Below are 14607 nucleotides of genomic sequence, written 5' to 3'. Positions count from 1 at the left end.
CACCCACCCCTCTCTCTCTCTCTCTCCTCTCTCTTTCTCTCTCTCTCTCTCTCTCTGCTTGTGTGGTCAGTTTGTTTTGTATGCAATGTGTAGGAATTTACATGTCCAAATTATTCTTACATATTCTTATTCTTATTGTCATACCACTGCTGTTGGGAAGACCGGATGTTATGCATCTGTTGGGTAGGACAAGGCTATGTATGATACTTAGCTACTAGCACTGATTTTGTCATTTGACAAAAATATGGCTAAGACTTAATATTTTAGTCAAAATGATGAAGACTAGTCTAAATCTAAGAAAGAGTGGCTCCACATACTGCCTCTGCCCATCTTGCTCCCTGTACCTTTCCCCATGACGCTGATTGACTCTGACATACACACCCACACACTCAGAGAAACAAAAACATGAAATGGCAAACTCTCTAAGGCAGAATTCAAATATTGATAAGTGCTTTGGAAGGCAGAAAAAGTCTGATGTGCTTCAGGCAATAAATCCCAAGCCCAAAACATACTCAATATCCCCTGCGACTGAATCTCTCTCTCTCTCTCTCTCTCTCTCTCTCTCTCTCTCTCTCTCTTCTCTCTCTTCTCTCTTCTCTCTCTCTTTTTTTTTTTCTTCTCTTGAACAAACCGAAACATTCCCGTATGGTGCGACAAACACTGACACAGGAGACAACCACCCACAACGAACACTGTGAAACAACCTACCTAAATATGACTCTCAATTAGAGGAACGCCAAAMACCTGCCTCTAATTGAGAGCCATACCAGGCAACCCTTAAACCAACATAGAAACAGACAACATAGAATGCCCACCCAAACTCACGTCCTGACCAACTAACACATACAACAAACTAACAGAAATAGGTCAGGAACGTGACAGCATGACACAAGTAATTTTTACAATAATTGTTTACAGACAGATTATTTATTTATTCACTGAATCACAATTCCAGTTGGTCAGAAGTTTAAATACACTAAGTTGACTGTGCCTTTAAACAGCTTGGAAAAGTCCAGAAAATGATGTCATGGCTTTAGGAGCTTCTGAAAGGCTAATTGACATAATTTGAGTCAATTGGAGGTGTACCTGTGGATGTATTTCAAGGCCTACCTTCAAATTCAGTGCTCTTTGATTGACATAATGGGAAAATCAAAAGAAATCAGTCAAGACCTCAGAAAAAAATAAAATAATTGTGGACCTCCACAAGTCTGGTTCAACGCCTGAAGGTACCACATTCATCTGTACAAACAATAGTACGCAAGTATAAACACCATGGGACCATGCAGCCATCACACTGCTCAGGAAGGAGACACGTTCTGTCTCCTAGAGACAAACATACTTTGGTGCGAAAAGTGCAAATCAATCCCAGAACAACAGCAAAGGACGTGAAGATGCTGAAGGAAACAGGTACAAAATTATCTATATCCACAGTAAAACGAGTCCAATGTCGATATAACCTTAAAGGCCGCTCAGCAAGGAAGAAGCCACTGCTCCAAAACCTCCATAAAAAAGATTGTACTTTTTGGAGAAACATCCTCTGGTCTGATGAAACATAAATAGAACTGTTTGGCCATAATGACCATCGTTACGTTTGGAGGCAAAAGGGGGAGGCTTGCAAGCCGAAGAACACCATACCAACAGTGAAGCACAGAGGTGGCAGCATCATGTTGTGGGGGTGCTTTGCTGCAGAAGGGACTGGTGCACTTCACAAAATAAAATTATGTGGATATATTGAAGCAACATCTCAAGACATCAGTCAGGAAGTTAAATCTTGGTCGCAAATGGGTCTTCCAAATGGACAATGATCCTAAGCATACTTCCAAAGTTGTGGCAAACTGGCTTATGTACAACAAAGTCAAGGTATTGGAGTGGCCATCACAAAGCCCTGACCTCAATCCTATAGAACATTTGTGGGCAGAACTGAAAAGGCGTGTGCGAGCAAGGAGGCCTATAAACCTGACTCCGTTACACCAGCTCTGTCAGAAGGAATGGGCCAAAATTCACCCAACTTATTGTGGGAAGCTTGTGGAAGGCTACCCGAAACATTTGACCCAAGTTAAACAATTTAAAGGCATTGCTACCAAATACTAACTGAGTGTATGTCAACTTCCGACCCACTGGGAATGTGATGAATGAAATAAAAGCTGAATAACTATGTTCTCTATTTATTCTGATTCACATTCTTAAAATAAAGTGGTGATCCTAACTGACCTAAGACAGGGAATCTTTACTAGGATTAATTGTCAGGAATTGTGAAAAACTGAGTTTAAATGTATTTGGCTAAGGATTATGTAAACTTCCAACTTCAACTGAATCTTTATCTCTACAGGGTGTTACCGTTATCTCTACAGGGTGTTATCTTTACTCTACAGGGTGTTATCTTTATCTCTACAGGGTGGTATCTGTATCTCTACAGGGTGTTATCTTTATCTCTACAGGGTGTTACCACTATCTCTACAGGGTGTTATCTTTATCTCTACAGGGTGTTTCTTTATCTTACAGGGTGTTACCGTTATCTCTACAGGGTGTTATCTGTATCTATAAAGGGTGTTATCTTTATCTCTACAGGGTGTTATCTTTATCTCTACAGGGTGGTATCTTTATCTCTACAGGGTGTTATCTTTATCTCTACAGGGTGTTATCTTTACCTTACAGGGTGTTACCGTTATCTCTACAGGGTGTTATCTGTATCTATAAAGGGTGTTATCTTTATCTCTACAGGGTGTTATCTGTATCTCTACAGGGTGTTATCTTTATCTCTACAGGGTGTTATCTTTTCTCTACAGGGTGTTTACCGTTATCTCTACAGGGTGTTATCTTTACCTCTACAGGGTGTTACCGTTATCTCTAAGGGTTGTTATCTGTATCTATAAAGGGTGTTATCTTTATCTCTACAGGGTGTTATCTGTATCTCTACAGGGTGTTATCTTTATCTCTACAGGGTGTTATTCTGTATCTCTACAGGTGTTTCTGTATTCTACAGGGTGTTACCTTTCTCTAGAGGGTGTGTGTTTTTAATATTTATCTCAGCCTTTGAGTTTGTAGTTCCTCATATATCCACCGTACTTCTCCAATTCCATCTTATCATCTTATCAGCTTTTAGAGATAATGTTTTGCATATCCCTAAGGTTTATGTTTCTCATTATACAACCTCGTATGTATCTCATTAATCACACTCGTATGTATCTCATTAATTACACCTCATATGTATCTCATTAATCACACTCGTATGTATCTCATTAATCACCTTGTATGTATCTCATTAATCACCTCCTCGTATGTATCTCTTAATCACACCTCGTATGTATCTCATTAATCACACTCGTATGTATCTCATATAATCACACTTGTATGTATCTCATTAATCACCTTATGATTCATAATAACCTCGTATGTATCTCATTAATCACCTCGTATGTATTCTTACACCTCGTATGTATTCATTAATCACACCTGTATGTATCTCATTAATCACACCTCTTTGTTTTATTTTATTTTATTTCACCTTTATTTACCAGGTAGGCTAGTTGAGAACAAGTTCTCATTTGCAACTGCGACCTGCCAGATAAAGCATAGCAGTGTGAACAGACAACACAGAGTTCACATGGAGTAACTAAAACAAGTCAATTAACATGGTAGAAAAAAAGAGATCTATAATACAATGTGTGCAAAAGGCATGAGGTAGGCAATAAATCGAATAATTACAATTTAGCAGATTAACACTGGAGTGATAAATCATCAGATGATCATGTGAGAAGAGATACTGGTACTGGTGTGCAAAAGAGCAGAAAAGTAAATAAATAAAGCAGTATGGGGGGTGAGTAGGTAATTGGGTGGGTAGTTTACAGATGGACTATGTACAGCTGCAGCGATCGGTTAGCTGCTCGGATAGCAGATTTTTAAAGTTGTTGAGGGAGATAAAAGTCTCCAACTTCAGAGATTTTTGCAATTCGTTCCAGTCGCAGGAGCGAGAACTGGAAGGAAGGCGTCCAAATGAGGTTTTAGCTTTAGGGATGATCAGTGAGATACACCTGCTGGAGCGCGTGCTGCGGGTGGGTGTAGCCATCGTGACCAGTGAACTGAGATAAGGCGGACTTTACCTAGCATAGCCTTGTAGATGACCTGGAGCCAGTGGGTCTGACGACGAACATGTAGCGAGGGCCAGCCGACTGGGATACAGGTCGCAGTGGTGGGTCGTATAAGGTGCTTTAGTAAAAAGAATGGCACTGTGATAAACTGCATCAGTTTGCTGAGTAAAGTGTTGGAAGCTATTTTGTAGATGACATCGCGAAGTCGAGGATCGGCGGATAGTCAGTTTTACTAGGGTAAGTTTGGCGGCGTGAGTGAAGGAGCTTTGTTGCGGAATAGAAAGCGATTCTTGATTTGATTTTGGATTGGAGATGTTTGATATGAGTCTGGAAGGAGAGTTTGCAGTCTTGCCAGACACCTAGGTACTTATAGATGTCACATATTCTAGGTCGGAACCGTCCAGGGTGTGATGCTAGTCGGGCGTGCGGGTGCAGGCAGCGAACGGTTGAAAAGCTGCATTTGGTTTTATAGTTTAAGAGCAGTTGGAGGCACGGAAGGAGTGTTGTATGGCATTGAAGCTCGTTTGGAGGTTAGATAGCACAGTGTCCAAGGAAGGGCGGAAGTATATAGAATGGTGTCGTCTGCGTAGAGGTGGATCAGGGATGCCCGCAGCAGAAGAACATCATTGATGTATACAGAGAAAAGCGTCGGCCGAGAATTGAACCCTGTGGTCCCCATAGAGACTGCCAGAGGACGGACAACATGCTCCGATTTGACACACTGAACTCTGTCTGCAAAGTAGTTGGTGAACCAGGCAAGGCAGTCATTAGAAAAACGAGGCTACTGAGTCTGCCGATAAGAATATGGTGATTGACAGAGTCGAAAGCCTTGGCCAGGTCGATGAAGACGGCTGCCACAGTAATGTCTTTTATGCGGGGTTATGATGTCATTTAGTACCTTGAGCGTGGCTGGGGTGCACCGTGACCGGCTCGGAACCGGATTGCACAGCGGAGAAGGTAGGTGGGATTCGAGATGGTCAGTGCTGTTGTTGATTGGCTTTCGAGACTTAGATAGTTAGGGCAGGATTGATATAGGTCTGTAACAGTTTGGGTCCAGGGTGTCTCCCCCTTTGAAGAGGGGATGACGCGGCAGCTTTCCAATCCTTGGGGATCTCAAGATGATACGAAGGAGAGGTTGAACAGGCTGGTAATAGGGGTGCGACAATGGCGGCGGACAGTTTTCAGAAATAGGGGGTCGATTGTCAAGCCCAGCTGATTTGTATGGGTCAGGTTTTCCAGCTCTTTCAGAAATTGCTATTGGATTTGGGTAAAGGGAAGCTGGGGAGGCTTGGGGCGAGTAGCAGCGGGGGGGCGGGGCTGTTGGCAAGGTTGGAGTCGCAGGAAGAAGGTGCCAGCCATTGAGAATGCTTGTTGAAGTTTCGATTATACGGATTTATTGGTGACCGTGTTACCTAGCTCAGTGCAGTGGGCAGCTGGGAGGGTGCTTTGTTCTCCCATGGATTTTACAGTATCCAACTTTTTGGAGTTAGAGCTACAGGATGGCAATTTCTGCTTGAAAAAGCTGGCCTTTGCTTTCCCTGACTGCTGGTGTATTGGTTCCTGATTCCCTGAACAGTTGCATATCGGGGGGCTCTTCGATCTATTGCAGTTGCCACAGGATGTTTTTGTGCGGTCGAGGGTTCAGGTCTGGAGTGAACCAAGGGCTATTCTGTTTTGTTTTGCATTTTTTGAACGGAGCATGCTTGTCTAATATGGTGAGGAAGTAACATTTAAAGAATGACCAGGCATCCTCAACTGACGGGTGAGGTCAATATCCTTCCAGGGTACCGGGCCAGGTCGATTAGAAAGCTGCTCGCGAAGTGTTTTAGGGAGGTTGACAGTGATGGAGGGGTGGTGCGTTTGACCGCAGACCCGTGGCGGATACAGGCAATGAGGCAGTGATGGCTGAGATCTTGATTGAAGACAGCAGAGGTGTATTTGGAGGGGAGTTGTCAGGATAATGTCTATAGGTGCCATGTTTACGGATTTAGGTTGTACCTGGTGGGTTCTTGATGATTTGTGTGGATTGAGGGCATCAAGCTTGATTGTAGGCTGCGGGGGTGTTAAGCATATCCCAGTTTAGGTCACTAAACGACAAACTCTGAAGCTAGATGGGGAGCGATCAATTCACAGATGGTGTCCAGGGCACAGTGGGAGCTGAGGGGGGTGTAGCAGGCGGCAACAGTGAGAGACTTATTTCTGGAGAGATTAATTTTTAAAATTAGAAGTTCGAACTGTTTGGGCATAGACTGGAAAGTATGACAAAACTTTGCAGGCTATCTCTGCAGTAGATTGCAACTCCTCCCTTTGGCAGTTCTATCTTGACGGAAAGTTTATAGTTGGGTATGGAAATCTCAGAATTTTTGGTGGCTTCTAAGCCAGGATTCGACACGGCAAGGACATCAGGATTGCAGAGTGTGCTAAAGCGAGTGAGTAGGCAAACTTAGGGAGGAGGCTTCTGATGTTGACATGCATGACGGCAAGGCTTTTTCGATCGCAGAAGTCAACAAATGAGGGTGACTGGGGACATGCAGGGCCTGGGTTTACCTCACATCACCCGAGGAACAGAGGAGTAGTAGGATGAGGTGGGCTAAAGGCTATAACCTGGTCGCTAGAGCGTTGGGGACAAAGAATAAAGGAGCAGATTTATGGGCGTGGTAGAATAGATTCTGGGCATAATGTGCAGACAGGGTATGGAGGGGCGCGGGTACAGCGGAGCAAGCCCAGGCTGGGTGATGAATAGAGAGGTTGTATCTCTGGACATGCTGGTCTCAATGGGTGAGGTCACCGGATGTGTGGGGGGTGGAAAGGGGTATCAGAGTACGGGAGTGGAACTACAGGGTCATTGCAAACCAAAACAATGACAATGAAACTAGCCTGAACAACGTATGCAAGGCATATTGATATTTGAGAGAGACATAAACTAAAGGCATAAAGTGATTGCAGGTCTTGATTGGGAGAGCTAGCTAAAACACAGGTAAGATAACAGCAGCAATAACAGGGTGCTAGTCTGACCAGCAACAACAGGTAAAATGGCGATGACTAGCAGAGAGGGTCGGATTAACTACACACAGATCCTGAGTTAAAGCACAGAGCCGACAGATAGAGCACAAATAAACAGAATGGGAGTACCGTGAATTAATGGACGTCAAGCATGCATCAGCTATGTAGCCAAGTGTCATAGTGTTCCAGGGGGCAGCCGTAGATGGAGCAGAGGAGCTCCACTAAGCTAGCACACGGCGTGTAAAGTTAGTCCCGGGGGGTGTCTGCTCGACGGAGGGGGTCTGCTCAGACGTGGTTGTGTCGACAGAGAATCCAAGCCAGATGGCGATGGCGAAAGAGAGGTGTGAATTGGTAGAATAGTGTTTGCTAACTGGTGCTAGCTTGTGGCAGTGGAGTGGCACTAGCTCTTCAGCTAGCGGGAGATGGGCCTAGCTCGAGGCTAGCTCAAGGCTAACTGGTGCTTGCTTCGGGACAGAGGTGTGTTAGCCAGTAGTAGGCCACTCGGTTGCAGCTAGCTAGCTGTGATGATCGGTGTATTGTCCAGAGTTGCGTCAGGAATCCGGTGATGTGGTAGAGAAAAAGCAGTCCTATATGCTCTGGGTTGATATCGCGCTTGCAGACTGGCAGGTATCGGCCCGGTTTGAAGCTGGCTGTGTCCGAGTTGGGCGAAGACGCAGCAGTGGTAACTGACTACTAGCTAGTAGCTAGTTATTCTGGCTAGCTTCTGATTGGGGTTACGGTTCTAAGTATATAAAATAGCAGTCCGTACCACATTGGGTGCGCGGAATGTAGGAATGTATATTCAGTTCTAGATGGAAGTGAAATTAAAATAATACGAAAATGTATACGAAAAATCGATATCTATTTACACGGCAAAGACAGGACAAGACAACATCCGACTGCTACGCCATCTTGGATTCCATGTATTCCATTCCATGTATCTCATTAATACAATCTTTGTGGCTTCTTATTAATCACACCTCGTATGTATCTCATTAATCTCACATTAATCCAGAACTGTAGAGCAAGTGGATTTTAGATGTTTTTCTGACAATGGCCTCTCATATTTTGCAAAGGTCTCTCTCTCTCTCTCTCTGATATGGCAGTTGTATGTTATCAGTAGTCATCCATTTTGTTTAATGCAGTCTTGTTGGATTCATAACGTTAGAGTATCTACACAGCAAGATCTGGGTAACCCACGCACACACACTGATGGACTGTCATCATCCACTTCCTGGGTTCCCCCGTCTTACCAACTTACTTCCTGGTCTGTGTCCATCTCAGTGACCGCCCTCTGTCCAAGTCTTGTGACAATGATGTACAGACGTCCTGCCGAGAGGCCCATAAACAACAAAGTAATTTCTCTCTCTCGCTCTCATTCTCTCTCTCTACCCTCTACCCCCACCTGTCCTGAACCCTTTATCAGTCTCCCAGTCCTCCTCCCCAAAGTCAATCCTATGTAAATCACAAGAGGGACAAGAGCCAGCTGGAGAGAGAGAAACATACAGAGGGAGCAGATTGGTTGTGTGCTCAATGGTACATTCATGGTGAAGATCATCCCTCCCAATCCCCTTAATCACATCTCACACAGAGAGAAAACCACGGCACAGACAGCTACCAGCCTGGGACCACTGCGTTTGGAGAAGCAGAGAGATGGTGGGAGGGAGGGTGGGAGTGGGAGAGAGAGCGGGAGGGAGGCACGGAGAGAGAGTGTTAGTTTACTGAGAAAAGCTCAGGTCTATAGTCTACAAAAAATGTCTAATTTCAATGTTTCAATGATTTCCTCCTCTATTTCCTCTTCCCTTCTCTCATTCAACTCCCTAACCCTCTCTTCCTTCTCTCACTCAACTCCCTAAACCTCTCTTCCTTCTCTCACTCAACTCCCTAACCCTCTCTTCCTTCTCTTTACATGTCTTCCTCTTCCTCTTTGACCTTCACAGTTGCTGATAGGGTTTGAAAGTGGAACAGTAGTGCAGTGGGACCTCCGAGCCAAGAAGGTTGACTTCAGAATCTACTACGATGAAGTAAGTTTCTCTGTCTGTCTGTCTCTTACCCCCTGCCTCTCGCTCTCTCTCTCTCTCTCACTTTCTTTCTCTCTCTATGTCTCTCTCTCTCTCCCACTAACAGACAGTTGAACAGGTGATTTCACCCACATGTCCTGTATGATGTTTACAAAGAGCTTATTTTAAATGGTTGCCTTACTTTGTTTCATTAATAAGGGCCCTTCCAAAGTATGTTTATGTTAGGTCAGGCAGTCAGGTAGGGTGGAAAGGCCTTACCTGAATGCATCTTGACATTTACATGATGTTTAACCTACTTTATATGTTCCCGACCCTCAATATCAGTGATCATTTAAAACCAGCACCCCTCTCTGGTGCCTCCACGTCTCTAGGACTCTCTGGTGCCTCCACGTCTCTAGGACTCTCTGGTGCCTCCAGGTCACTAGGACTCTCTGGTGCCTCCACTTTTAGGACTCGCTGGTGCCTCCACGTCTCTAGGACTCTCTGTGCCTCCAGGTCTCTAGGAGCTCTCTGGTGCCTCCAGTCTCTAGGACTCTCTGGTGCCTCCAGGTCTCTAGGATCGGCTCTCTGGTCGCTTTCCAGGTCTCTAGGACGCTTCTGGTGCCTCCACGTTTCTAGGACTCTCTGGTGCCTCCACGTCTCTAGGACTCTCTGGTGCCTCCACGTCTCTAGGACGCTCTGGTGCCTCCAGGTCTCTAGGACTCTTCTGGTGCCTCCAGGTCTCTAGGACTCTCTGGTGCCTCCACGTCTCTAGGACTCTTGGTGCTCCAGGTCTCTAGGACGCTCTGGTGCCTCCAGGTCTCTAGGACTCTCTGGTGCCTCCAGGTCTCTAGGACGCTCTGGTGCCTCCAGTCTCTAGGACGCTCTGGTGCCTCCCGTTTCTAGACTCTCTGGTGCCTCCAGTCTTAGGACTCTCTGTGCACTCCAAGTCTCTAGGACCTTCTGGTACCTCCAGGTCTCTAGGACTCTCTGTGCCTTCCAGGTCTCTATGACTCTCTGGTGCCTCCACGTCTCTAGGACTCTCTGGTGCCTCCACGCTCTAGGACTCTCTGGTGCCTCCAGGTCATTAGGACTCTCTGGTGCCTCCACGTCTCTAGGCTCTCTGGTGCCTCCAGGTTCCTAGGACTCTGGTGCTCCACGTCTCTAGGACTCTCTGTGCCTCCAGGTCTCTAGGCTCTGGTGCCTCCAGGTCACTAGGACTCTCTGGTGCCTCCACGTTTCTAGGACTGTTTGGTACCTCCAGGTCCTAGGACTCTCTGGTGCCTCCACGTTTCTAGGACTCGCTGGTGCCTCCAGTCTCTAGGACTCTCTGGTGCCTCCACGTCTCTAGGACTCTGGTGCCTCCAGGTCTAGGACGCTTCTGGTGCCTCCAGGTCTCTAGGACGTTTGGTACCTCAGGTCTCTAGGACTCTTTGTGCCTCCACGTTCTAGGACTCGCTGGTGCCTCCAGGTCTCTAGGACTCTCTGGTGCCTCCACGTCTCTAGGACTTCTGGTGCCTCCAGGTCTCTAGGACTCTCTGGTACCTCCAGGTCTCTAGGACTCGCTGGTGCCTCCACGTTTCTAGGACTCGCTGGTGCCTCCAGGTCTCTAGGACTCTCTGGTGCCTCCACGTTTCTAGGACGCTCTGGTGCCTCCAGGTCTCTAGGACTCTCTGGTGCCTCCACGTCTCTAGGACTCTCTGGTGCCTCCATCGGTCTCTATGACTCTCTGGTGCCTCCAGGTCTCTAGGGACTCTCTGGTGCCTCCAGGTCTCTAGGACTCTCTGGTGCCTCCACGTCTCTAGGACTCTCTGGTGCCTCCAGGTCACTAGGACTCTCTGGTGCCTCCAGGTCTCTAGACCTCTCTGGTGCCTCCAGGTCTCTAGACCTCTCTGGTGCCTCCAGGTCACTAGGACTCTCTGGTGCTTCGACGTCTCACAACAAGGGGAAGGCATCGCTATGGCAGCCCAGACAAATGCTTAGAGCGGGTAGGACAAAAAGAGCTCTCACTTTGAAATTATTTGTTAATCAACGTATGCTTCACTCTCGATTTTGACCTTACGCCAAATAAGATAAGCAGAGTAAGGTGTTTACATGCCTACTGCCATAATCAGTTTAATATCAAATAGCTACTGTGCAGGTAAACATAATCCCTGTATGTGTGTTGAGTCTAGGGAAGGAACATAAACCTAATTGGATTGCATTATTGACTTTTACAGTGTAATAATTTGAATGTTACATGTAGGACTGTCCATTTCCTTAGTTTGCCCTCCATTTCTATACCTTTCCGGTTCTATGTCTAGTTATCTGTTTGAAGTGGTATTGATCCTGCTCACAGTTTTAATCAGTCCAGCTCTAGCCGTTTCCACTCTCATTTAGCTCCAAAGTAGTTTAAGGACAGCACTGATTTGATTTAGGTACTAGGTTAACCCTGGGTGAAGGGGTGGATTCTGTCCTCACATGGGGCACCAATGCAGGTAGGAGAGTTTCCACACTCCACTCCCTCTCTCTACCCTTAACATATCTTCCTCTCTCCCTCCTCACATTGCCCTCCTCACATTGCCCTCCTTGCCCTCCTCTCTCTCTCTCTCTCTCTCTCTCTCTCTCTCTCTCTCTCTCTGTCTCTCTGTCTCTCTGTCTCTCTCTGTCTCTCTCTGTCTCTTTCTGTCTGTCTCTGTCTCTGTCTCTGTCTCTGTCTCTGTCTCTGTCTCTCTCTCTCTGTCTCTCTCTCTCTCTCTCCTCACAATCTCCTCCTCCCTCCCTCTGTCTAACCTTAATTCTCTCTCCCTCCAGGCTATCCATTCTGTGAGCTGGCACCATGAAGGGAAGCAGTTCATGTGTAGTCACTCAGACGGCAGCCTGACTATGTGGAACCTGAGGAACACAGCCAGGCCTATTCAGATCACATATCCTCATGGTGAGACACACGTACATAAACACACACACACACACGTAAACAAACACACACACACGTACAAACACATGTCAGATGTTTGCTGAATACTCTTTGAGCTCTGATTGTGATGAGAAAACTCTGCTTCTCTGCCACGGCCTTGGCTGTCTGTGGCTGTGATGGACTGGTCTGTGTGTTTGACCCTTTGAACTATCTCATGGAAGACTCCCCCAGGACTGTCTGTCTGCTCAGAGCTCAGACCCACAGGAAGCACACAAACAGTCTGTGTGTGTGTCTGTCTGTCACACCGGGGATGTGCAATCGGACTGGAACAGTGGGCTAATAGGACTGGAGCAGTGGGCTAATAGAACTGGAGCAGTGGGCTAATAGAACTGGAGCAGTGGGCTAATAGAACTGGAGCAGTGGGCTAATAGAACTGGAACAGTGGGATAATAGAACTGGAGCAGTGGGCTAATATAACTGGAACAGTGGGCTAATAGAACTGGAACAGTGGGCCTAATAGAAAACTGAGCATTGGGGCTAATAGGCTGGAGCAGTGGGCTAATAGGACTGGAGCAGTGGGCTAATAGAACTGGAGCAGTGGGCTAATAGGACTGGAGCAGTGGGCTAATAGAACTGGAGCAGTGGGCTAATATAACTGGAGCAGTGGGCTAATAGAATTGGAACAGTGGGCTAATAGGACTGGAGCAGTGGGCAAATATTTTTATATCATTGTTTTACTTTATTTGACTAGGCAGGTCAGAGAGAGAGGGAGAGATTCTTCTTTCATTATTATGTATTTCCGTTCTGCTCTGTTCTGCTCTGTTCCGTTCTGCTCTGTTCTGCTCTGTTCTGTTCTGCTCTGTTTTGTTCTGTTCTACTCTGATCTGCTCTGATCTGCTCTGTTCTGCTCTGTTCTGCTCTGTGTTCTGCTGTTTTCTGCTCTGTTCTGCTCTGTTTTGTTCCACTCTGTTCTACTCTGTGTTCTGCTCTGTTCTGCTCAGTTCTGTCCTGTTCTGTTCTTCTCTACTCTGTTCTGCTCTATTCGGCTCTGTTTTGGTTCTGCTCTGTTCTGTTCTTCTCTGCTCTGCTCTGTTCTGGTTCCACTCTGCTCTGCTCTATGTAGATTATTATGACTTGAGGTTGTATTTTCTCTCTCATATGTGGGCTTATTAGCTGTTTACACTGCATTTTGAGAAGGATGTTTTGTCATGAATAGCGTAAGAGATGAACCCAGTATCCTGGACGATATGCCAGGTCAGATCCCAGAGGGAGATATTCTGCCTTACAGTGGTTCTTCCTTTACAAGTTGCGGCGTACTTACAGCACATCTTGCAGGGTGCCGCAGAATTCTATGGCACGTTATTTTAAGTGTCAGCCATTGTTGACAGAATGACGCAATTTTTACCACAATCTGTCACCATCTACCAGAAACGGTAGCGGCATAAACTCAACACTTTTAAAGAACCACTCTACATACAGTAGACTTCAGAAGAGGTAAACATTGTAAACGACTTACATCTAGGTCGCCCACCGCCGCCACATCATTCAACGTGTTCTATTCTACTTCCCTCCACTCCCCAGCTTGTTATTCACAGTTAGCATAGGAATTAGATAGAAACAGATGCTTTGATGAGGAAAAGAGACTAAATGTGTTGTTGTAACGGAATATGCAAACTCACACAGAGGTTGTTCTACTGTATTACTACATTCCATTACAGTTTGATCAGTTTAGAATTGTCAGCTGATGACAGTGATTTGAAAAACTCTGAGAGATTCTAATAACTCTTATTATCAAAGTATAAAAACTGTAAACATTTAAAGGGATAGTCCACTGTTTGAGATGTTCCCTTTTTTTCGTCTCCTCCAGGGAAGATACTGAAGGAAGGGAGGAAGGAGTCGTGTAAGCCCATCCTCAAGGTGGAATACAAGACCTCCAGAAACAGGTAAACCAAGAGCCTCTAACAGGGAAACCAGGAGCCTCTAACAGGTAAACCAGGAGCCTCTAACAGGTAAACCAGGAGCGTCTAACTGGTAAACCAGGAGACTCTAACAGGTAAACCAGGAGACTATAACAGGTAAACCAGGAGACTCTAACAGGTAAACCAGGAGACTCTAACAGGTAAACCAGGAACTCTACAGGTAAACCAGGAGACTCTAACAGGTAACCCAGGAGCTCTAACAGGGAAACCAGGAGCCTCTAACAGGGAAACCAGGAGACTATAACAGGTAACCAGGAGACTCTAACAGGGAAACCAGGAGCCTCTAACAGGTAAACCAGGAGACTATAACAGTCAACCAGGAGACTCTAACAGGTAAACCAGGAGCCTCTAACAGGTAAACCAGGAGACTCTAACAGGTAACCCAGGAGACTCTAACAGGTAAACCAGAAGCCTCTAACAGGTAAACCAGAAGCCTCTAACAGGTAAACCAGAAGCCTCTAACAGGTAAACCAGAAGCTTCTAACAGATAAACCAGAAGCCTCTAACAGGTAAACCAGAAGCTTCTAACAGATAAACCAGAAGCCTCTAACAGGTAAACCAGAAGCCTCTAACAGATAAACCAGAAGCCTCTAATAGATTTCCGGATTCCTTTCTCTGCATGTTGAACGAGTGGATTACTC

General features: G+C 46.0%; 1 pseudogene; it reads left to right on the top strand.

Moving 5' to 3' along the window:
- Positions 1-13930, top strand: part of LOC112075606 (syntaxin-binding protein 5-like) — a 56693-nt pseudogene extending 42763 nt beyond the window's left edge.
- The last annotated feature ends 677 nt before the right edge of the window (positions 13931-14607 follow it).

This window comes from Salvelinus sp. IW2-2015, unplaced genomic scaffold (assembly GCF_002910315.2).
Source record: "Salvelinus sp. IW2-2015 unplaced genomic scaffold, ASM291031v2 Un_scaffold3269, whole genome shotgun sequence".
Taxonomy (NCBI): domain Eukaryota; kingdom Metazoa; phylum Chordata; class Actinopteri; order Salmoniformes; family Salmonidae; genus Salvelinus; species Salvelinus sp. IW2-2015.
The sequence above is the reverse complement of the archived record's forward strand: the minus strand, read 5'-3'. Positions and strand labels throughout refer to the sequence as shown.